This window comes from Diabrotica undecimpunctata, chromosome 4 (assembly GCF_040954645.1).
Source record: "Diabrotica undecimpunctata isolate CICGRU chromosome 4, icDiaUnde3, whole genome shotgun sequence".
Taxonomy (NCBI): domain Eukaryota; kingdom Metazoa; phylum Arthropoda; class Insecta; order Coleoptera; family Chrysomelidae; genus Diabrotica; species Diabrotica undecimpunctata.
In genome coordinates, this window is record NC_092806.1 from 15,569,112 (window position 1) to 15,592,558 (window position 23,447).

Genomic DNA, 23,447 nt, shown 5'->3' on the forward strand with positions numbered 1-23,447 from the left:
TGAAGTTCCATTTTCAAGTTCAACGGTATAATCCAACTGGAAGAAGAAACGGCATGCTACACACTAATAGAGCGATCGACACGACAAGATCGAATTTCAAACGCAACCATCCAAAAAAAAAAGAACAGGACCAAATACTACTCCACCAGGCCAGAAGAAGACTTCTTAAGACCAGAGACGTCCTTAATGAAAAACGAATACAGAGGACGCACCGAGAAAAACACAAACTGAGTGAATATCTAATCAGAGTCTAGCCAGTTGGTTGCTGAAGGAATCCAAAAGAAAATTTGCTTGATTTACGGGAAGAAGTAAAGCAGTATATCCAAAGTTAGATAAGATAGCACAAAATACCTGTCTTGAAATCATTTCCTAGTTCCTAGAAAACAATTGTTTTCGAAGGCAGGAACAACCACCACCAAAACAAGAAATCCTTTTTGAAAACACGATTGCTCAAATTATTCTTCTTTTAACTCACTAAGGGTTTATCTCTGTTACTTCTAGCATTCTTTTTGCTTTCTCTGTGTAAGGTCGTGTTTGTGCTGCCTGTGCTATTATTGGACTTATAACTGTTTTGTAAGTTCTGTCGTTTATTTCTTTTCCGATATAATTTATACAGCTGATATATAAACAACCAACTTAACTGATCTGGCGACCCTGCTGAAGACACTACAATAACAACATTGGACGAACATCCAATAGAATCGCCAGCAAAACTCCAGGGCTACCTTAATTTGCAACAAGATTGGCTTCACAAGTGAAAGATTACCGTAGACACTAAATAAGAAATCAGACGTACCTAGTGTCCTCAAACCACAATGAACAATCAATCTATACCAATGAAGAATTAAGTCAAATATTTGGGCGTTTATCTTGAACAAAAATTAACCTGAAAGGCACATATCCGATTAAAAAAGCTACACTTAAACATAAAAACACAATAAATGAACTGGCTCATTGCCAAAAAACAAAATAAATACCAGAGAACAAGCTGATAACATACAACCTACAGCATAGAATTGTAGGGATGTGCACAACTTTCAAAAATTTTAGAAACATATTAGTCCAAAATGCTGAGAATCATGGCAGATGCTCCTTTGTATTTATTCAATCAAACTCTCCATGAAGACCTGACAATACCGTTCATAAAAGACACTATGTACTTATACAATAACATGTAGCTAAATAGAGAAATAGAAACTTAAATGACGAAATGAACTAATCAACCCCTATGTCAATGCTCCAGCAAGAATTAGAAGACTGAAGAGACAGTGGCCAGAAGATCTGGTTAGATAAATCACGGTGAATCGACACATACCAGCGATAACCACAAACTATCATCATCAACCAACTTATTTAATACTTAGAATGTAACGAGTAGATTGTACATAAACAGTTTAATAAGAGAAAAACGTTTGAGGTTTCAGGTTATGTACTTAGTCAAGTTATGGGCTGGGTTTATCGACCACGTGACCTTGTCATTGGTCATTTAGATCATGTGGTCTATAACCCGGTAAATAAGAAAAAGATGCAGGGACTGCTTTGCATCAGTTTTCTCTGTCGCACTGGGGGAACTGGCTGGTATTGCAACGATCAGTCTATCTTGTACTCTTAACGTAACTTAACAAACATTATGGTTTCGTGTTTAGCCCTCCGTTGCACGAGTAAGACTTGTCAGTCCAGGCAAAACTCTTTTTTTGGATAAACTTTACAATTATTTGCTAAAATTGTGTAATATTCTAGGTACCTTTCAATGTTAAGAATGTGCATATATACATTTTATTGAAAAAAATATACATATATTCGAGATATACCGCTAAATGGACTAACAGGCCTCACTCGTCCGTTTATGTAACTTTTGCCAATATACACAATGAAGTTCTATCTAGCGTTTAAGCACTGAAATACGATGCGGGTAATCCTCCAAGTAACTAAAACTGAATCCTGTGATTCCTAGTTCTTTAAAAATGCATTTATAATGGTAAGAGAAGTTATTACACTCTTGTTTTCGTAATGGGTGACATAGTGTATATTTTCATAAAGTAAAATTGTTGTTACATGTTTAGCTTTCTATAATCTAACAAAAAGTGGATTGGATGTGGTAGATATAATGTAGCCAGGGTGACTAGAAGATGGACAATGGTAACATTTTATGGACTGCTAAATGTGGCTGAAATTAATGCTTGTTATAACTAGGCAAAATAATCCAGATGCACCCGGTAGCAAAGACAGAAGAATCTTTAAAAAAAATTGGGACTTGACTTGGTTAAACCAATCATCGCAGCTCGGGCTTTAACTGAGACGTTGCCTAGAGGTTTGCGCCAGATTGCCGCAAAATATACGGGTATTATAATACCAGATCCAGACCATCCAGATCCCTCACCAAACAAAAGAGGATACTACAAATATTATAAAAGGCGTAAAACTAGATTTTTTGCCAAGTTGCAAGTTGTGTAATAGCCGACTTTGTCTGGTGTATATTACAGCCGGTTGTGGGAAATGTCTAAACCAAAATTAGAAAAAAAAAAAAGTTTAAGTTTAGGTCACAGTCGTTTTTGCTGGTAAAGAGTTTTGGAGTTCAAATTTGTGTTTTATTAGGTTTTAGTTATTTCTTTATTAGACTAAATACGTTTAAAATTTTTGTTTTTGTAGAAAACGGCGTAATTGATTTTTAAATATATTTACATATGACAAAAAGTAACAGTTTTTTGAATGTATTGCAAAAAAAAAGTACACTAAAAAAATGCCTCTAACAGGCCTAATCCATGTGCTCGTCTAATTTTTAAGCCACTCGTCCTCTGACATTGATTCTCTAAATATAACATTGACCCTCTAAATTGAAAAACTTTTCTAATTTCTTATGTAAAATAAAATAATTCCAAGTTAAGTAACTGTCAATGTGATTCGTCTAAATCAAAACAACCAAAACTTAAGTGTTTTGCTATTAGTCAAATTAATTTGAGACAGGTTCTTCACCCGCCTTATCAGTAAAACTAGTTAAGTTCTTACATTTTTATTGGTGAATCAATAATGTTGGGTACGACTGTGTGTTACTAGTCATACCACTAACGAATAACTGCTGAATGTATTGCTTTTTGTAGGTGTGTGAGTAAAGCTGAAATATTATTTGATAAAACGGGAAACCAATAAAAGACGAACCTGCTTGTCAGTAAAAGTAGTTTTAAGTTTTTACATTTTTATTGGTGAATCAATATCTTTGGGTACAACTTGTCATACCACTAACGAATAGTGTCTGAATGTATTGTTTTTTATAGGTGTGTGAGTAAAGCTGAAATATTATTTGATAAAATGGTAAACCAATAAAAAACGAACGTGCCTTCAAGACCTTTAACTTATTTATGATTAGAAAATTATGGATACTGATAAGAAATATTTTTCTTACTTAAGATGAAGTACTATAAAAGGTAAACATAAATCCACCTTTAAATATTTTGGCTTTTAAATGTTTATATTTACTTTTGAATAAACAAGCGTTAAGAATAATTAGGATTTTTTTTTTAATTTCAAGAATATTTTGCACATATATGAAGCTTTTCTTACATGTATTAAGGACCACGAAGATTTTTTCATCTTTTCCATGCCTGAGTTTTACTGCTGTGCCATTTTTAGATTTTCATTTTAATCGAATGCTTCTCTTTGATTTCTTTTGACCACTTGCTAGCGGAGCGAAAAGTTGGGATAGTAAGAATGATAAGGTTGTTATTATCTTCTTAGTAGATTTCACCATATCTCCGAGACCTTGACGATCTTGGAGTTTGCCACGTGGAATTTAGGCTTGTTGCACGAGAACAAAAATTCCGTCACTTGTCACTATTCGTCTGATCATCCAGTTCCAATTTTATCTTAGTAGATTTGTGGTTTTAACCATGCCTTTTGACTTTTTTGGTTATATTACATTGGTGATGCATACGTTATAAATCATCTTCACTTCGAGAGATTAGTGTTGCGCCGTCCGCATAGCAGATTATTTTAAGTTGTTTGTCTCCCATTTGGTACCCTTTTTTCTCTATGGATGTTTGGTTTCATATTGTTCTTTTTAGATGAACTGATGATGCTTTCTGAGCAGAAAGCGAAACGTCTTCAATAAATAGATGAAGTAGCCACCTTCTTTGTCTTTTATTTCTCCACTTTGACCGAAAAAAACCCACCACTCTTCGAGTGTACCTTAGTTTATTTTGGATTGACGGTCGTACTCCTTTTCTCGATATATATATATATATATATATATATATATATATATATATATATATATATATATATATATATCTACGGCATAAAGTGGACTCCGCCCATGTTAAAATTCAGGTTCAATTGAGCTCCGTGGTCAAGTGGATACCGATATACGGAGCTCACTTGACCATTCCATAATATTGGTTCTGTCGATTCATCAACATGTAGAGTTTAATAATTTATAAAAATTTTTTGGAGCCCGTAAATACCCCTGTATCATAAATGTATATCGTTTAGTTCACGTGTATATATTATAGGGTTCGTACAGATCTTCTTCAATGTATATTTGAACCATACGTTTATCGGTTTAAGTAAGCTCAAAGAGTTTGGCAACTGTGCGATTATACCGTATATTTTCAACATATACCCTGAACGGTTCATATGGGCTCCTTATTTTTATCTACTGTTCGTAGACAGTGTAATCTAATACGCATTACACTGAGTAACAGAGGATATCTTATTACCTGGTATAACTACGTACTAAAAGGTAACTGGTTCTTTAAAAACAGGTATATAGATACAAAAGGATTTGGGCTTATTATTTAATGGAATATTCGCTTGCATAGGAAATTTTATTTTTTCTGCATTTTTAAAAATGTTGTTCTTTTATTTAATACAATTTTATTAGTTAAATGCCGAACTTGATGTTTTTTTTTAATTACAGAAATTTCGTAATATATTTTGTTTACGTGAGTATGTCTTTGTACGTTTTATGTAAGCATCCGATTAATAAAAACTAATTTTATTTCATCCAATCTTCTGCGATATCTTGTATAAAGCTTTTTTATTATTTTAGTTCTGGTCTTATTTGTGTACTACATATGATATCTCGATGAACGGTTATCTCAAAATAAATATGGTTAAGAGCTACAATAGATATTTTTGTGTTAAAATTTTTAGTAGTGTGCACAAAAACAAAGAATGGTTAATTTGTCTAACAAGGTATATTCGGCGGCAGATGCATATAGTGCAAGCGTCTATGTTTTAAGGGCGGAAGGATGTGCACCTCATTTTTAGCTGACAAGCTTGCGAACAATATTATTTCTGGTCCTCAATTTACCTTTTAGTTTTAAACAATAATCTGTGACTGACCCCGTGCGATACAAACTATTTTCAAGGAATTTATAGGGAGTCTACGTTCAACAATCATGACATTATTGGATGTTCAGTTTTGTGAAAGCGTCTATGTTAGGGAAATTCAAGGAGCACAAACGAGCTTTTCAGGGGTTTTGGCTGAAAATTGATTCATAGTTTATTTTTATTGTGCAATAATAGGTGTATCGTCTATATAATAGAAGTCCTAGTATCTACCGGTATGGATCGTTTGTTTGTGTAAATGTTATACAGTGTAGGTGCCTTTATCTGCTATTCTTACCATTGAGTGATATAAAAAATATTCTGTTGTGTAGGCATAAGCAGACAATATAAGTGAGTTTGTTATCCAAGGGGATATCATATAGTTTTTGAAAAAATATTCTGTAAGTTAAGGTGTCGTAAGCGGCATTTAGATTGAAAAATACCACCACTGATACCCGATATTTTTCGTACCCATCTTTGATTTAGTATTTGTGATGTACATTACTTTGAAAAGCTGACAAAATAAAAATATCGGCTGATAGTTTTTGTGGTCGTTGGAGTTTTTGCCAGGTTTAAGCAAGGTAACAACTTTGGCTTGTCTCTAGACTTTGGGTGTGTCCATAATTTGAATACAGTTGTTCATCATCCGGATAGGCCATTGTAGTGTTTTTGGTCCAGATTTCGTAATAAGCTTTGTGCTCAGATCCTCAATGTCGGTATTTGTATTATTTTTCATTAAATATGTAGATGGTGGATCCAAGCTCAAAATCGTTAAAAGGTTCTCTTAGCTAACTGGTTTTGTTCTTTCTTACTTTGAGTTATTCTTTGCTTTTTTTCCGATAGAAATAGTATGTCTATATCTATAATGTGGTTTTCAGCGATCAGCTATATACCAAATACCCTAGGTTAGGCCCTATATGTGTTTCCTGTACTAGAAATTAGTCAGATTCGTGTTTAGCTCATATGTCTGATAAGTTTAAATAAAGTAAAGTTTCTTGATTTTTAGATATACCCTTAACAGTTATAGACATATGTTATTAGAATAGTTGGTCCTAAAAAGGACCAATTTGACAAAATCATATTAAAGGGGTGACTGAAGAATTAGCCGATTAATTAATTAATCATTGCCCGGGGTATGACTTATTGCGGTGGTCTTATTAGTACTTCAATCTTCCTAAAGGCTCGTATTTTAAACCCCATAAGTAATGCGTAATCTTTTACTTTTTATTAAAAATTTAAATTTTACATGCCCTGTATTACTTTTTGAAGATATGTCGAATCAGATTTGTATAGTAATAATTTTAGGTTCTAAAGAACCTCTTTGTGGAAAATAAATAAGTTTGTGATATCTGTCACAACTCATATATAGATAATAAAAAAATAAACAGGTAAAATAAGTGTAAACAATCTTAACTACATACATCGGCGCCACTGTTCAGGTGATGGGTTTATCACAGATATCAAAGGTTACATTTTAATTCAATGTTCTATTTACGTATCTTCAATAAAAAGTAGAAAAAGACATGTTTATGATTTTATTTTTTTAAATCTATTCTATTTTCTTTCTAGAGTTCCGTCTTTTTTGAACGACCTGTGTTCTTTTTTCAATTGGGCACTTGACCAAAGCTATGACAAATACTCTGTCCTCTGCTATTCTACATTAACATGACTGATTTATTTTATCTTTCTTGCAACTATTTTAATGGTTATCCTGTGTATCTTCTTCTACTTTTTCTTTTTATATAGACATAACTGTCTGTTTTTCAATATGCCTCCAGTAAGTTGCCTTTCCATCGTTTTCGTGGTCGTCCTACTAATCGTCTTCCTATGGGTTAACCGTCTCTTGCCGTCTTTATTGTTTTATTTGTTGTCATTCGGCTTATATGATCGTTTCATTCTACTCTTCTATTTCTTAATCAGTTTTTGATGTTCTTCACCTTGCATCTACGTCATATATCTGTACTTCTAGCTCTGTCCCATAGTGTCTTACCATCAATTTTTCTAAGTGTTTTCATCTCTGCTGTTTCATATCCTTTTTGTCCTCTCTGTGTCAGATCTTGTTTCTGCCGTGTATGTCATTATTAGTGTGATGACTGTTTTATAAATTCTGCCTTTTGTTTCTTTTCCGATATTTTTATTTCTTCATAATGTTTCATTTATGCAGCCTGTAGCTCTGTTTGCTCTATTCACTGGGTCTTCCACTTTAGTTTCGAGCTTTCCGTAGCTAGATAATGTGATGCCTAGATATTCAAGCTCTAACACTTGTTCTATTATATGACCTTCCAGCTCCAATTAACATCTTAGTAAATTTGCTGTTGTAACCATGCATTTTGTCTCTTTTGGGCAAATTAACATGTTAAATTTTCTGGCGGTTATATGAAATTGGTGCAGCATACGTTGTAAATCATTTTCACTTTAAAAGAGTAGTATTGCGTCGTCTGCACAGCAGATTATTTTAATTTGTTTTTCTTCCATTTGGTATCCTTTTTTAGTTCTTATTTTTTATTATTTCATCCATAATCAGGTTGAATAATAGAGGACTCAGGTAATATTCCTGTCTTATTCCATTGTCACCTTCAATAGGGTCGGTTAGTTCTTCTTCTACTTTTACTTTTATTGTGTTGTTTTGGTATATATTTTCGATCGTTTTGATTTTTCCTAGAGGTATCTCTCTTGCGTACAATAAGGGGATAACGTTTTTTTAATTTGTGTATCTTCTGTATATCATTATTTCTTTTGTGTATTAAAAATTAAATTTTGGTTATTATTTCTTGAGATTCTCTTAACGTGTTTATTAATTGTCTTGTTTTATGTGTATCAAGATATGTGTGTTATGATAGATTGTAATGCATATTTCATTTAATGTAATTAAAGTGCTCTTTGCGTTTGCCAATTACTTTCTCACTTCCTTAGCGATAGGTCTTTTTTTCCTCATCAATAACCTTATTCTCACTCGATACAGCTATTTTAACCCTCTATAGCCCCGTGTGTACTCAAGGTAACAAAGGAGTTTTTGATGCAGAAAACTTTTTTAAAACAATTTCCGACTCTAGTATGCCCTCTGTTAATTTCAGGCAATATTTGGTTATACATTTTAATACACTCTATGAACTTATGAAGAAACCTATATGGAAATGTTTAACAGTATGTCAAATGGACATGACTGCCTTATTAGTTTGTATTTTCGATCGTGATTTATTGTTATAAATTGTGTACAATTTATATAAAAATACATACAGAGGCATTATATCAGCATTTAGATATTGATTACCGTTGACATTTGTTTATATTTTATTGTGTTGTTTCAGTACTGAGATAAAAAACAGGTATGTTGCTTTGAATCCACACTTTACCATATTATTTTAAATTATTTCTTTAAGATGGATACAAAAACGTTCTACGGGAAAAGCAGTAAATATCCGAGGAATCCAAAGACTCTGACTTTGATAGTGATAATAAGAAAGTAATAATAAATTTTCCAGGTACCCAGATATTAATCGATCCAGAATCAAATAAAATGGAAAATGAAGACGATTTGTACGAAGCAAATTTAGACCAGGATACCAATTTAGATTTAGACTAAGATGAAGATGAGGGCGATACCGATAAAACTGAAAAACACACTGAACAAAATGTGCTCAAAAGGTCAAAAATGATCGTAAAAAACATTCAGTGGAAGAGTGGTTCTCGAACAGTATTTCCAATTCCAGAATGGAAAGGTAATTTACCAACATGCAAATTATTAGAACCGGAATCCCCTCTACATTATTTTAAAAAGATGATATCTACCAATATGCTGGAAAACATAGTAGAACAAAGTAATTTGTATGCACTGCAAAAGAATATAAATAAACCATTGAATATGACACTAGCAGAATTAAACCAATTTATTGGATCTGTTCTACTGATGTCAATATATAGCTTGCCAAGGACAAGATCATTTTGGCAGAAGGAAACACGTATTGCTCAAATAGTCGATACTATATCTAGGAATCGCTGGGAAGAAATAAAAACTAAAATGCATTTCAATAATAACGAAAATATGGTCAACAATAATGATAAGTTATACAAAATTAGACCATTCATCAACGGTCTATTTTAAAATTTTCAAAGTATTAAAATGAGTGAAAAATTGTGTATTGATGAACAAATGATACCATTCAAAGAGGCACATTCTTTAAAACAATATACGAAGAACAAACCCAAAAAATGGGGATACAAGGCATTTGTTTTGTGTGATAGCAATGGTATTGTTTATAACTGGGAATTATATACAGGAACTGTTAAACATTCCCTTCATTTACCTAATGTAGACACCAGCGGTAATGTAGTAATAAGATTGTGTGAGATAGTCAAACCAAACAAATACTATATAGTATATTTTGACAAGTGGTTCAATGGCATTCAGTTGCAGATTGAAATGGAAAAACGTGGACTGCAATGTTTGGGAACTGTTCTTCCAAACAGATTGCCTTATTGCCATTTTTCTGATGACAAGAATATGAAGAAACAGGGCAGAGGTACTGTAGAAGAAAAGCACGCTACAGTAGATGGCATAAGACAAACAGCGTTAAAGTGGTACGATAATAAACCGGTTCATTTGCTTAGTACATTTGTTGGTTCTAAGCCTACTTCGTTAGTCAAGAGGTGGGATAAGAAACAAAAATCAAGAATTATTGTATGCTGTCCAAATTCAGTACAATTTTATAATAAATTTATTGGAGGTGTCGATCTTATGGATTCACTAATTGCTCTTTACCGAACAGACATAAGATCTAAAAAGTGGTATCTAAAAATATTTTTTTACCTTCTGGATTTAGCTGTTGTTAACAGCTAGTTGTTGCATCGTCGTGATTGCGATTACTTTGAAATTAAAAAAAAAACCAGTTACCTTTGTTACAGTTTAAGTCCCACTTATGTAGTGTACTGTTAGCAAGCAATGATCATATCAAAAACAAAGGACATCCCAGGCTCAGTGAAATTGAGAACGAAATTATAAAAAAACAGAGGAGATGATCTACTGCTATTGTACTACCAAAGGAAGTTAGGCTTGACCAAACCTTCCACTGGCCAGTAATTTCTGAAAAAAAGGAAAGATGCAAAAAACCAGGATGCTGTAATACTTCTAAAGTAATGTGCGATAAATGTAAAGTTGCTTTATGTTTTACAACTACAAATATTTGTTTTTTTGAATGACATAATAAATAAGTATATAACTTAATTCGTTAGTTTTTGCTAAACACTCCCAAAACTCTCCCCAAACAAAATTTAAAAAATCTAAAAAAATTACTAGTTGTTGTAAATGGATATTTGAGCACATATACAAATTAAAACATTTTATAAACAAACAAGTTTACAAAAAAGTCGGGCAAAAGAGGGCTAAGATATTTATATTTCACTATATGCTCTATCATTTGGTTTTCATTTATAATTTGCACCTATGACGAAATTTATAATATCTAAGATCTGGTGCTTTCATATGAAACTGGAATAAAACACTTGTTAGATAATATTTATTCGTTTTGAGTACACTTTTTTTAGAACCTAGTATATAAAAAAATAAATATTTGTCTGTCAACAAATTTCTTTATAAAAGTACGAGGCACTATTCTCATGCTGTGAGCTTTGCTGCTCTGTTACTTTTATAACGCTTAAGCTATTTTTAATTTATTGTCAATATTTTTGAGGTGTGTTATCTTAAATGATCATTTTTAAGGTTAGTACGTTTGATTAAATGAAATTGACATTAATTTGATGGTTTCCATTTTATTAGTGCTGATGGTATATGACTAGCATCTGTTGGTACTATATATCAATTTCAACATGTGGAAGTGAGAGCACTCTCTTGTTAGTAATTTCAGCGTAAATTTTGACGAAACCAGAAATAACCCATATTATTCTCCCCGTGTGATCTTAGTATTTCCGTTGATTAAATAGTATAGGGTATCCAATATCAATATCCAATGTTGATTTTTAAATGCACACTTTAGATACTCTGTTTTTGTTTGCCTTATTTTTAGACCTTTTTGCTCAAGCGCCCATCTCCATTGTCTCAATCATTAATTCAATTATCTCTCCTTATCTCTTACTAACACCACATCGTTAGTATACATAAGGCACCAAGGGATATCTCCTTGACATGTTTTCGTTAATTTTTCCAACACTAATTAGAAGAGATAAGGAATTAGCACTGACCGCTGATGCAATACTATTCTCAAATGAAATTTATCAGTCTTACCCTCACTTGTTCTAACATTAGTTTTCCATTACTTGCCTTATGATAAAAATTGCATCCGTTGTTGATATGCCTTGCATGAATTTAAACTGATTTCCTAATATTTCTGTTTCTTCCTCTATCCTACTATCAATTATTCTCTCCCACAGTTTCATGGTGTGACAGAGTAGTTTTAGGGCTCTATAGTTTGTACAGAGTTTACCATCTACTTTGTTTTTGTATACAGGTACTAAAATGCTACTTCTTCATTCATCCGGTATTCGCCTTACTTTCAAAATTCTATTAAATAGTCCTGTTAGCCAACTTGTTCCTGATTTTCCTAATGCTGATCATATATATCCAGGGATGCCATCAGGACCTATGCCTTTTCTTTTTTTATCTTATGTAGCTCTTGAATTACTTCCGCGGTCGTCATTTTCGGCACCATTGCTATTACTGTCTCTTTTGCCTCTATAGATGCTTTCTCAAACTCTTAGTTTAATTGGTCGTTAAAGAACTCCTTGTAGCTATTTTTTAGATCCTTTCCTTGCATAAATAGTTTAATGTATTTATCTCGTATACATTTAATCTGATTAAAATCTTTGGTTTTCTTTGCTCCACTTTTAGCAATTTTGTATATGTTTTTTTCTTAGTACTCAGTTCATTGTACAGCTTTTCATGCGCTGCTACCTTAGATTGTGCTACCGCTACTTTTGCTTCCTCTTTATCTATTTGATACTTTTGATAATCTTATTCTGATATTTTTTCTTGTCCCTCCTTATATAATCTTCCCTTGTCTTTTATATTGTCTTAAACATCATCTGACTATCTATATTTACCAATTTTTAAGTCAATTTCCTGAGATTTTTTCAAGTATTTTAGTTACACCCTCTTTAATAATTTTTGACACATTTCTCCAAATTTCATTATGACCTTTTTCCATATTCCAACACATTCTTTTTTTATTTCTGTTCTAAATTGAACTACTTTGTCGCTTGTTAACGTCAATTAATTGTTTTTGTGACTCTCCTCGATATTTTGGTTTTATTTCATATTTTACTTGTATATCTAGTACCAGCACTTTATGCTGTTGGCTTACAGTTTCACTAATTATTACTTTAGAGTCTTTACATAAGGGATTGGCTTACGATCCATATTTGGAATTGATTTTATCTGCTTTTAAATTGGATAAGTTGGCTTTCTCTTTTCTAAAAGCATGTACTAACAGTGGACTAGGTATGGCCACTGTTAGTACATGCTACTGCTAATTCCAGCATATTATCTGCCATATTATTTGCTGCTAATAGCATTCTTCTATAGCATTCTAATATTTCATCTATAGATTAAATCCGTATAACAAATAGATATTTTTCACTTTCTTGGAGTAATAATATTCTAACAAACAAAATCCTATTAAATTGCCAAAACCTTCCTTGCATATTTTATTCACTTATAAGGGACAGCAGCAATATTAGTACCATAATAAGGGTATAGTCCTGGACTGGCTAATCGTTGGATAATAGGAAGCATGAGTGTAGCAGTTTTAATGTTTTCGGGACTGCTACCTGGTATGGGGGAGCAGAGATATCAGTACCAAGTTATTGCATATATGACTTGTTGCTTGAACTTTATTATTATTAAACAGCACTATATAAACAGCACTATATTCTATAACACAAGAAACACTGTTATAAAACAGTCGAATAATACAGATTCTCAATTCAAATATTCAAAAAATTAAAGAACAGCTTACTAAAATAGAAATCGCCTATTAAAAATGCAATCCATTAATGGCCCAATGTACCAAGCACTTCTAGCATATGGTAATGATATTGATCTCATAAGAAACTCTCTCCCATCTGCGACATCTTCAACAAAGTGAAGAGAACAAGAAAAATGTTTTACTTAAAACCAACAAAATGAAAAACAAATACAAGCGAATCAACAGAAGAGAGCAATTCAATCTAGATCGTGAATAAAACAAGTGATTTTTTTATCTAAGGGGACGTCATAGAATTTTTGGAGAAATGTTCTCTAATTTAATATGTCGTAAGCGGCATTTCGATTGACAAATACTACCCCTAATACCTGATATCTTTCGTACCCGTTGTTGATTTTTGCAACAACGGGTACGTTATTACATACTTTATAAGTATTACGAATAAAAATAAATAAGCAAGAAGAATGTAAGTGTACTATATTTAAACCAAGTGACAGAAAAAAGAATATTATACATACATGTACTTCTAAATTAAAAATTATATGCCTGACAACGCAAGATACAAAAAACAATGATTTAACATTGAAAACAATGATAGCTTGCACAAGCGACAAAGTATTTAAAACGATAAGGCCGAACATATTATATGTAATTGTAATAGATATGTTGGCTAAAATTAAGTTAACATAAGACAACGAAATATTATATCTATGTGTTTATGTGTATCTAAAGTATAGTAGTATATTGAATTCCCTACATTAAAAAATCGAAATATTTAAATTAGACAGTAAAAAATTATAATTTTAAGATTGATTTATAAATTATTATAATTTAAATTTTACTGCTTGATGAAACAAATATTGTAAGTCATACACTATAGCAATCGAAACATCGGAACGTACATTTATAATATAATAAATATTTCAGTGCCAATGTAACTAAAAAAAATACTACTACATAAAAATGGATACTTGCCTATTCAAAGTTTATAATAGACACTAATTTCAGTTTATCTATAATTAAAGCAAGTAATATAAATTATAATTATTAAAATATTTAACTACATTAACCAAGTACGTATTTGTTAAATTTCTCGATGTCTAAATTGATTGATATTTAAATAAATTTGAAGTTCCAAAACGTACCTGCTGTAAAATTTAAAAATCTACGACTAATCAAATTATTGGCAACATCGGAGGAGTTTAGTTGGGTACGCAAAGAAATGTATACGGATCCCAAAAGTGTTTTAACCTATTACAGAGTCCACTTAATCCGACGTGTTGGTCGGAGTCCACATAAAGCGCTACCCAGATAATAATATACACGGTGTATATTCGCCTGGAGTTAGTATAATACCGTTTTAGTACGGAGCTCTCATTAACCGCTAGATCTATATATATATATATATATATATTTATATATATATATTTATATATATATATATATATATATATATATATATATATATATATATATATATATATATATATATATATATATATATATATATATATATATATCTATATTAGCTAATATTGAAGAAGAAACAGGCTTTAAAGCCTACATAAAAGAAGAAAAAAAAGAAGGAAAAAGAAGTGGAATATATTTTCGATAGTTTTGATTATTCCTATTTCTGTTTCGTACAATAGGTGGATAACGTCCTTTAATTTGACTCTGCCAAATGCCTTCTTCAGGTCCACGAAGCATAAACATGCTGGTTTGTTATATTTTCGTGATTTCTCTTGCACTTGTCTCATTATAAATTTAGCGTTGGTGAATGATCTTTTTTGTTAACTATACTGTTACTTTTTTGTATTAAATATATTAAATGGCTTTTATACTAAGTGCTTCTTTTTAAAGAAAACTCCACAGTTTTCTTTATTTATTATTCTTTATGTTATTTAATTACACAATAATATATCGTTATAAGTACTTATTACATATATCGATATACTTTTGTCGATATAAATCGTATGTCGATATCCTCATTCGATGTATGATACGATATATCGATGTATTTTCTTTGTCATCCCTGGCAACACAAACAAAAACGATAAACATATTGCATTAATGACATAAGAAAGGATTATATTCTAATTCTAATTAGAGTAGTTTATGCACTAAAGATGATGCTGTTTCGGATTTTTGCCCACATACCCACGTTTATGATATGTTTATGATGACATATTCACAAACTAGTCCAGTTGTCAGAGAGTTGAATCCTAAAAATCATACGGACAAGCTGAGTTTTGCCGAGAATATTAATTTTGGGACCCCAAAAAAGATGCTAAAAAGTTTACCACTTTTACCTCCAGGCTTACCCCTAAAACACCCCTCGTACAAGGGTAAAAACGCAAAAAAATCATTTACCAAGAATCTGTATGCCCGTAAAAATATTTATTAGCACTTTTTGTGTGGAATAAACCGTTCTCTCAGAAACAACGCTTGAAGCAACCGTCGATTTTAAATGTCAGTTACGTGCGCGAAATCAATCAACTTCTACAAAATGTGTATAAGCTCGACGGTACAAATTCGATATCTTTTGATCCAAGCGTCCTACCGACAAAAATCAAGATGCGTTTTAAAGGCAAAGAGCGCAGCTCTCGTATGCAGTTTCCGTATTTTGCCGAGAATAAACTCAGTTTTTATAAAGGTGTTAAATAAATGAACGTGGCGCGAATTTTGACATTTTTTATGATTCTCGTGAGATCAATAAAATTGATTACTTTCATTGACCATTTGTAGTAAAATTTCCATTTTTAGAGATCAGTTTTTAAAACCTATAACATGAAATTTCAATTGTAAGTTTTGGCAACAAATAGTAGACATTTATAATATGAATAAAAAACGCAGACTTTAATGTTTTACATTATAACCGATCGCGCGTCACGGGAAACGCCTGTAAGAGAACGGTTTTGAGTGTACTTTATAGCAGAAGTTTGGTTCTTTCGAAAAACGTACTACTTAGTGTAATTGAAAAAAGTTTTAAACGATAGTTTGTTATGTCAAAGTTTAAATCCAGCGTAATTTTAAGCATATTTTAAATGCCTCACATTTGTTGCCGAAACTCAAAACTAAAATTTCATGCTATAAGTTTTGAAGGTTAGGCTCTAGTTATCAAAACTTAATAGTGGACAGTCAATGAAAGGGATAGATTGTTTTAATCTGATGAGAATCATAAAAAATTGCAAAAATCGCTCCACGTTTATTTTAACACCTTTATTAAATCCGAGTTTATTTGCGGCAAAATACAAAAATTGCATACAATAGCTGAACTCTTTACCTTTAAAACGCATCTTGATTTTCGTCGAGAGGACACTTGAATCAAATGATATCGAATTTTTACCGTCGAGCTGATATAAACTTTATTGAACATTGATTTCGCGTTCTAATTAACATTTTTGTTTAAAATTATCTTAGCTACATTTTTTATTTACAACTTTTTTGTTTACGGCCTACAGATTATTGGTAATTCTCGGCAAAATTCAGATTGTTCGTATAATTTTTAGAGGTTCAATGACTTTTTCGTGTCTGACAACTGGAGTAAACGTAATTTATTGTTCAGCAATATTTTAATATAATCTGTTTACAATGGCATGCACTGACATTTATGATTTGTGAAATGACTAAATTACCACCAACGTCATTTAAATGTAAAATCCACAACCTACTCTAATTACGGTTTTTCTGGATGATTCGATATTATACCAACAAAAGAAAAAATCTCCTACTTACTAGAAAGAAATATACCTACATATGGAAAATTTAAACTCGTTCGGTATCGTATAATATACTTAATAAAATGTTATTAGTTTCATTGTATACCAATATATAAAATAGTTATTTATTGATCATTGAATCAATAAAACTATCTCTGCAATATTTTTGCACTTTTTACCCAATATTTTATTACTTTCTAAATTAAAAATTATATATTATAAAAAATTATTATCTGCAGTAACGGTACCTACACACTATTGTGATATTTCCGTCACTGTTTCTACAGCCGTATTGTCGAGACACGTTTACATTATATAAAAAGAATTACTCATGTGCATAAATCAGCTAAAAAAGAAAAGACCCAGTGCACAGTTGCCATGGCAGCGCACTATGACACAATCAAATTCCGTCAACAAACAAAAGATACACACAACGACCTAACCTAACCGGCTAGTCGGTAAGACACCCCGCCACTGGGATAAAAATGGTACACACACTTTCAGTAGGTACCTTGAATTCAGAGAGAAAAGCAATCTACTCACCAAAAGGCGATAGCGATTCTACTCCAACAAACAACCACATTATTATCAGAGATTATAAAACCCACAAACAAAAGGCATTTCACTGGATGTCGATGGCACTGCACGAATGAAGCCGAACACCAGCCGACTGTAATACACGTGCTTAACTTAGCGACGTCCGTCTCGCACTAACATTTTAAATAAAAGCGGAGCAAAAGCTCTCATGGCAATGTGTTTAGCCGGCATATGGCGAGTCAATATGATAATAATGATACTGCTCGGTGTACTGTACATCAGCAATGAGCTGTCTTTACAATGTGTACACTCCTCTTTGTTAACAGGACCGGCTTTTAGTGTAGATCGCAGTAAAACAATAAGCCACTCTTTTTTCTGGTGTACACACTGCGAGAGTTTCAACCCTAATATATCACAGAAACGGAACATAAGAGAGTCCCGAAGGGACAAGAAACCAACAACAATAAAAAATTTTAAAAATCATATATTGATATATATATATATATATATATATATATATATATATATATATATATATATATATATATATATATATATATATATATATATATATATATATATATATATTTATTTATTTTGACTCGCGTTAAATTGTTTTGGTAAAAAAAACCATTGTTTTGACGACGTTTCTGCAAGGTCACACTTGTCATTGTCAAATCAGATTAGTTCTGCTTCTTCCTGATGTTCGAGGATTAACTACAGACACATCAGTTCCTCGTTTTTAATTACCTGCATTTCCAGTTTCTTTAAACCTCAACCAAATATTTGATTCAAGATTTGGTTATCAAATGCTAATAACCGAGATCATTAGTACCATCATTTTCAGACCACTCTCTTGCATCAAGTTCATGGTATTGTTCAAATCCAGGCAATGTTTGGAATGGAACAACGGCTTCATATTCGGTAACAGTGTTATCGTTCTTGGTACTATCAGTGCTGGTATTTTCTTGTCCTTCGTTTGAAGCTGAATGAGTCGGCCACAATTTTTTCCTCGCGTTAACAAGTTTTTTTCAGTAAGGGTCTCCCATGCACCAAGCTAGCATGTAAATTGAGTGCTTTTGAGTTTTTTTACAAATTAGACTACACTTTTCTTCTCCCTCTTAGTAAAATGTACGCAAAAAATTCAAATAGACGATGCGGATCAAACATCGTTGTTAACTGTCTATCAGATTATATTTATAATAGTTGACATTTAGCAACCAACAAATATGTCGATCGATTTCTTTTATGACAAAGAATGCATTCCTGACTGTTATCGATACGTGCTCGAGAACTTTCTTTACTTCGGCGATCCTTTGTGATTCGAGTTACGTGCTCTTTTTTTTTGTTGATCTTTTGTGATAGTGACACTTTACCGCTAAGTGCGCGAGAACTTTTGAGAACTTTTCTCACTTTGATTAATTTCGATTTACGATGTCGAGGAAAAAACGACCTAACTCAGCTGGTCGTAAACAATCAAATGTTCGAAGAGCTACCTCACATGCTAACCGGAGTGATGACAAGAGAGAGACAGATAAAGAAACTATTCGTACTGCTATGTCACAATTGCGTTCTTTAGTAAGTGACAGTGAAGTAGATAGACTTAGAATGCAACGAGTTCGTGCATATCAAACACAACAACAGCGAGCACGAATGAAATTGAGAGATCCCGCAGATGCAGTGCTCCTGTGGTCCTGGAATGAGCTGCATTCCACTATGATCCGGCAATAGATTGTTACGCTTTACGTTTCCAATACATTACTAACCAATGCATTACTTTGGTTAGCTTGGAAGACTGAGACCTCGGAAGCTCTGACGAAGACAACAAAAAGGATGTCGAAAGTTCGGCGCAATGATAACCCGGAAGACTGTTGACTTGAATATTAATTCTTGTAATAGTATTAATCTTAGCTCTATGTTTAATTGTACTAACCGCGGAAATTTTTCGCGAGAAAAAATTGTAATCAAGTCCTCATCAACATCGCCGCTTAAACAATCCAACACCAGAAAAATAAGTATGGCATAGATACTACTTAAAGGTAGCTGTTGGCGGTTCAAGAAAGGCCTCAGAGTCAACGCCAACGCGGTAGATCTCCACAGCGATGGACAAACATCACGAAAAAGCTTCTCAACAAACATTATATGAGGCAATACGTGTAACAGGTGACCGCTTCCAGTAGATAAATATTACACCACAACACATCTGCTAAGATGTAAATGACTATGACGCTGACATCAATCAGAAAAGTCATCCTAGGAGAGTGCAAATTCCTGTCCCAAAAAAAAAGGTGGAATACAGTCATAAAAGGTTTGGTAGAGGGAAAAAACAGCGTACAAGAGATGGTTAGTTACAAATGACCCACAAGATCGGGAAGCATAGATAAGTATGGAAAACCATGAGGAACAAAACTCAAAAGAACAAAAAAAAAGCTCAAAACTTTCTGACAAATGACAATCACACTACGAATAACTATCAACTAAATAGAGGGCGGAATATATAGAAGTGCAGTCTCAGCTTTATACAGAAGATAGCAATATAGAATCGGTCGCTATTGAACCTTAGAGCTATAAAAAATAACATCCTGTTACCGAAAGTATAACTGTAGGAATATTTAAAGCGACTCAATGCATCATTCACACATTCAGTCATTACGAAATATAATAGAGAAAATGCAAGAATACCTAGATATATGCCTGGCATTTGTGAACTATAACAAAGTGACGAATTCTCTGGAAACCGTGATTGTACGGAGAAGTTACAAGTATTATAAACCTACCTAAATTTAAAAGCGGTAAAATCAACAGGAGCATACGACAAGGAGATAGTAGATCCCCAAACTATTTACATTAGTGATAAAAGATACATTTAAAAAATTACAATGGGAAGGACGAGGTATTCACATAAAAACAAAAGCAAACAAAAAAATTTTCAAGCGATAGACCCATCTTGAGGTAATTAAGCTCAAAACCAATAGACATCATCATACTATTAACAGTACGTCACCGTTACTCTGTGGCACTAAAGAAACATTTTCTCTTGGAAAGGAACGTCCTTTCCTTCTTTCGCTCCCGCTGCCTTGATTAATATTGATAATATAAACATTTTTAGTTTGTTTATAATAACACAAATTGAGAATTTATAAAGCCAGTGTAAGACTAATAATGACATATGCCTCAGAAACCAGACCCGACACAGCCACAACTCAAAGGCTACTGCAGAAATTAGAGTATTGAGAAGAATTACAAGAAATACGCTGAGAGATCAAAAGAGAAGTGAAGACGATAGAAGAGAATGTAACATGCAGTGTATAAATGAATGGACACAAAATAGAAAAAAGACTGGAATAACCACATAAGCAGAATGGAGGAGACCTGTGTCGTCAAAATAGCAGGAGATTAAGTCACACAGGAAATCTCTGTAAATATTTTTTTTATTTCTTTTTTGGTGTAGTTAGTTTCCCAGTTCCTCAAATAAAGAAACCTTATTCATGATCCAGCTCACCAACCAAAACAAGAGTAATCGTTCGAAAACGTTTCAGTTTATTTGCTTACCCTATCTCCAGCCCAGTAATTCCCAGTAATTGTTCATTTCCCTCTATAAGTGACACCGAATGTGGTAGGCAAATTAAATTGTTGCACAAAGTAAATGTCTCGCTTGCTTATTCACTACAGTATGGATCACGGTTGGGTATATGATATTGAAGAACTACGGTAGACTGCACTGAGGTATTTAAAACTTGTCACTTTCTTGTACCTATATCCATTTATGGTGAGCTAGCACTATTCTTCGGTTAATTTCTTCGCTGCCGTTATTGTCTTTAGTCAGTAATATTCCTAGATATATGGAGGTGTCCATACCTTCCAGTTCCATATCATACATAATGGTAATAGGTATCCGATAATTTGACTTGGAGGAGCACATATATTTTGTCTTTTAAGCATTTATTTTTAAAAAAAATTTTTGAATAAAATCCTTTATAAAAAGGTATATAAAAACCCAGTTGGGCTATGTTAAGTTGACAAAACGTTTTCGGAATAGGTATTCCATCATCAGTGTCTAGTTAATACATGGATGTAGCCACTAAATATGTGGGTAAAAACCCTTTAAAAATTATTAAATGAAATTTAGTTTACATTATGTCTAATTTACAATTAAGATGGTAAGGTAACCGTTGGATTGGTAACATGGCGACATATGACTCTACATTAAGTTGCAAGTCCTGAGACGGTATGTCTACGAGGACTTTATTAAAGCAACTCTTTATTAAACTCTATTAAAGTCCTCGTAGACATACCGTCTCAGGACTTGCAACTTAATGTAGAGTCATATGTCGCCATGTTACCAATCCAACGGTAACTTTACCATCTTAATTGTAAATTAGACATAATGTAAACTAAATTTCATTTAATAATTTTTAAAGGGTTTTTACCCACATATTTAGTGGCTACATCCATGTATTAACTAGACACTGATGATGGAATACTTATTCCGAAAACGTTTTGTCAACTTAACATAGCCCAACTGGGTTTTTTATATACCTTTTTATAAAGGATTTTATTCAAAAATTTTTTTAATATATGATATACAGCCAAATACAGAAACTTAGTTTCCTTGTGGACATTTATTTTTAGTCCAATTTTCAATAAGATACCCTTAATGACCGACATTATTAAATCAGAGTCTCCGCGGACCTAGTAATGATGTCGATGGCATCTGCATGTCCAATCACTTATACATATTTATTAAAAATTGTACTCATTTTGGTCTCTGCTATCTGTGCTTTGTTTTGTTTTGATATAGTCAACAAAAGTAGTTTTTCTTGTAGTGAATGCTATGCTGATCAATCGGTTAGATTAGTACAGTAATTTGGTGCAAGAAACATCGCCGTGATACATTTATCCTTTGTAATCACTTCTTCTTCGGGTTTTCTAGGTATTACACATCAAAAAAAGGCCGGGCTTATCTGCACTACACACCAGTAAAGGGCAAAGATAAAGATGGAATTCTTTTATTGTGTGTAAAAATCTCAATTTAAATAATGGTTCTATGCAAAATGTTTCATTAGATACTTTTCTCATGTTAGAATAATCAAAGCTATTCAATAGCAACTTTTAAAACTAATTATCCTAAATTTAAGTTCGAATTATCTTTTTCTAGCTACAAAGTTTTCTTTCTTGATATACCTATTCTTGTACTTTTTTCAACCGTAAATTATTTCCAAAATTTTATAAGAAATGAATCCAGAAACAAGTATATGCGTTACTTTAAATATAGAAAATAATGTTATAAACATTCCACAAGACATTATTTTCAGAAACGTATGTTTCAATAGTTTTTATTTCCGAAGAGACCACATGTACAAAGCTTCCTCCACGTCTGGATGTTCGGCGCTCTTGAGTGTTCACTTTTTTAGTTAATTGATGTAGCAAGTGACTGTTATGAAATTATGAAGCCATTGCGAACTAAATGTTATATAAAGGTAGGCCATCACATTCACAATCAAACAATAGCATTCGAGCAAAACTCACGGCGCCGCAAACAAGTTACAACCTGTAAAATCATGAATTGACCAAGATGTGCCATAGTTAAAGTGCATTTTATTATGTATACGTATTGTTATTCGGTTGTCGGATTACAAGGGGCACCGAACAAGACGTGGCCGGATTACCTAGGATTTACTGTAAATTCCGTTAAACGTTAAGCGTATAACGGCATTTAAATTTATTAGTAATATTATTATTTTCAGGTAATTTTTGACACCTACGTTAGGATGAAAATAAAGTATTTGAACCGCGTTTTACAGAAAGGACATAAGTAAGAAAACTTTATTTTGCATCAGTACATTTCATCCACCTATTTGGAACGGTTACAAAATATTACTTTTGAGATTTTAAAATTTTTATATCTTGTCAAAAAATTAAGAAAAAGACT

The 23,447-nt window shown here is 32.5% G+C and overlaps 1 protein-coding gene across 3 annotated transcripts in view; it reads right to left on the bottom strand.

The window, feature by feature from the left end:
• LOC140439223 (band 3 anion transport protein-like) overlaps positions 1-17,715 on the bottom strand; it is a 453,371-nt gene extending 435,656 nt beyond the window's left edge. For 2 of the 3 annotated variants that reach the window (XM_072529000.1, XM_072528998.1), the window contains exon 1: positions 17,522-17,715. The gene's annotated coding sequence lies outside the window, so the exon portion shown is untranslated. The remainder of the gene's footprint in view (positions 1-17,521) is intronic. The other variant, XM_072529003.1, reaches the window with a different exon arrangement.
• Between the last annotated feature and the right edge of the window lie 5,732 nt (positions 17,716-23,447).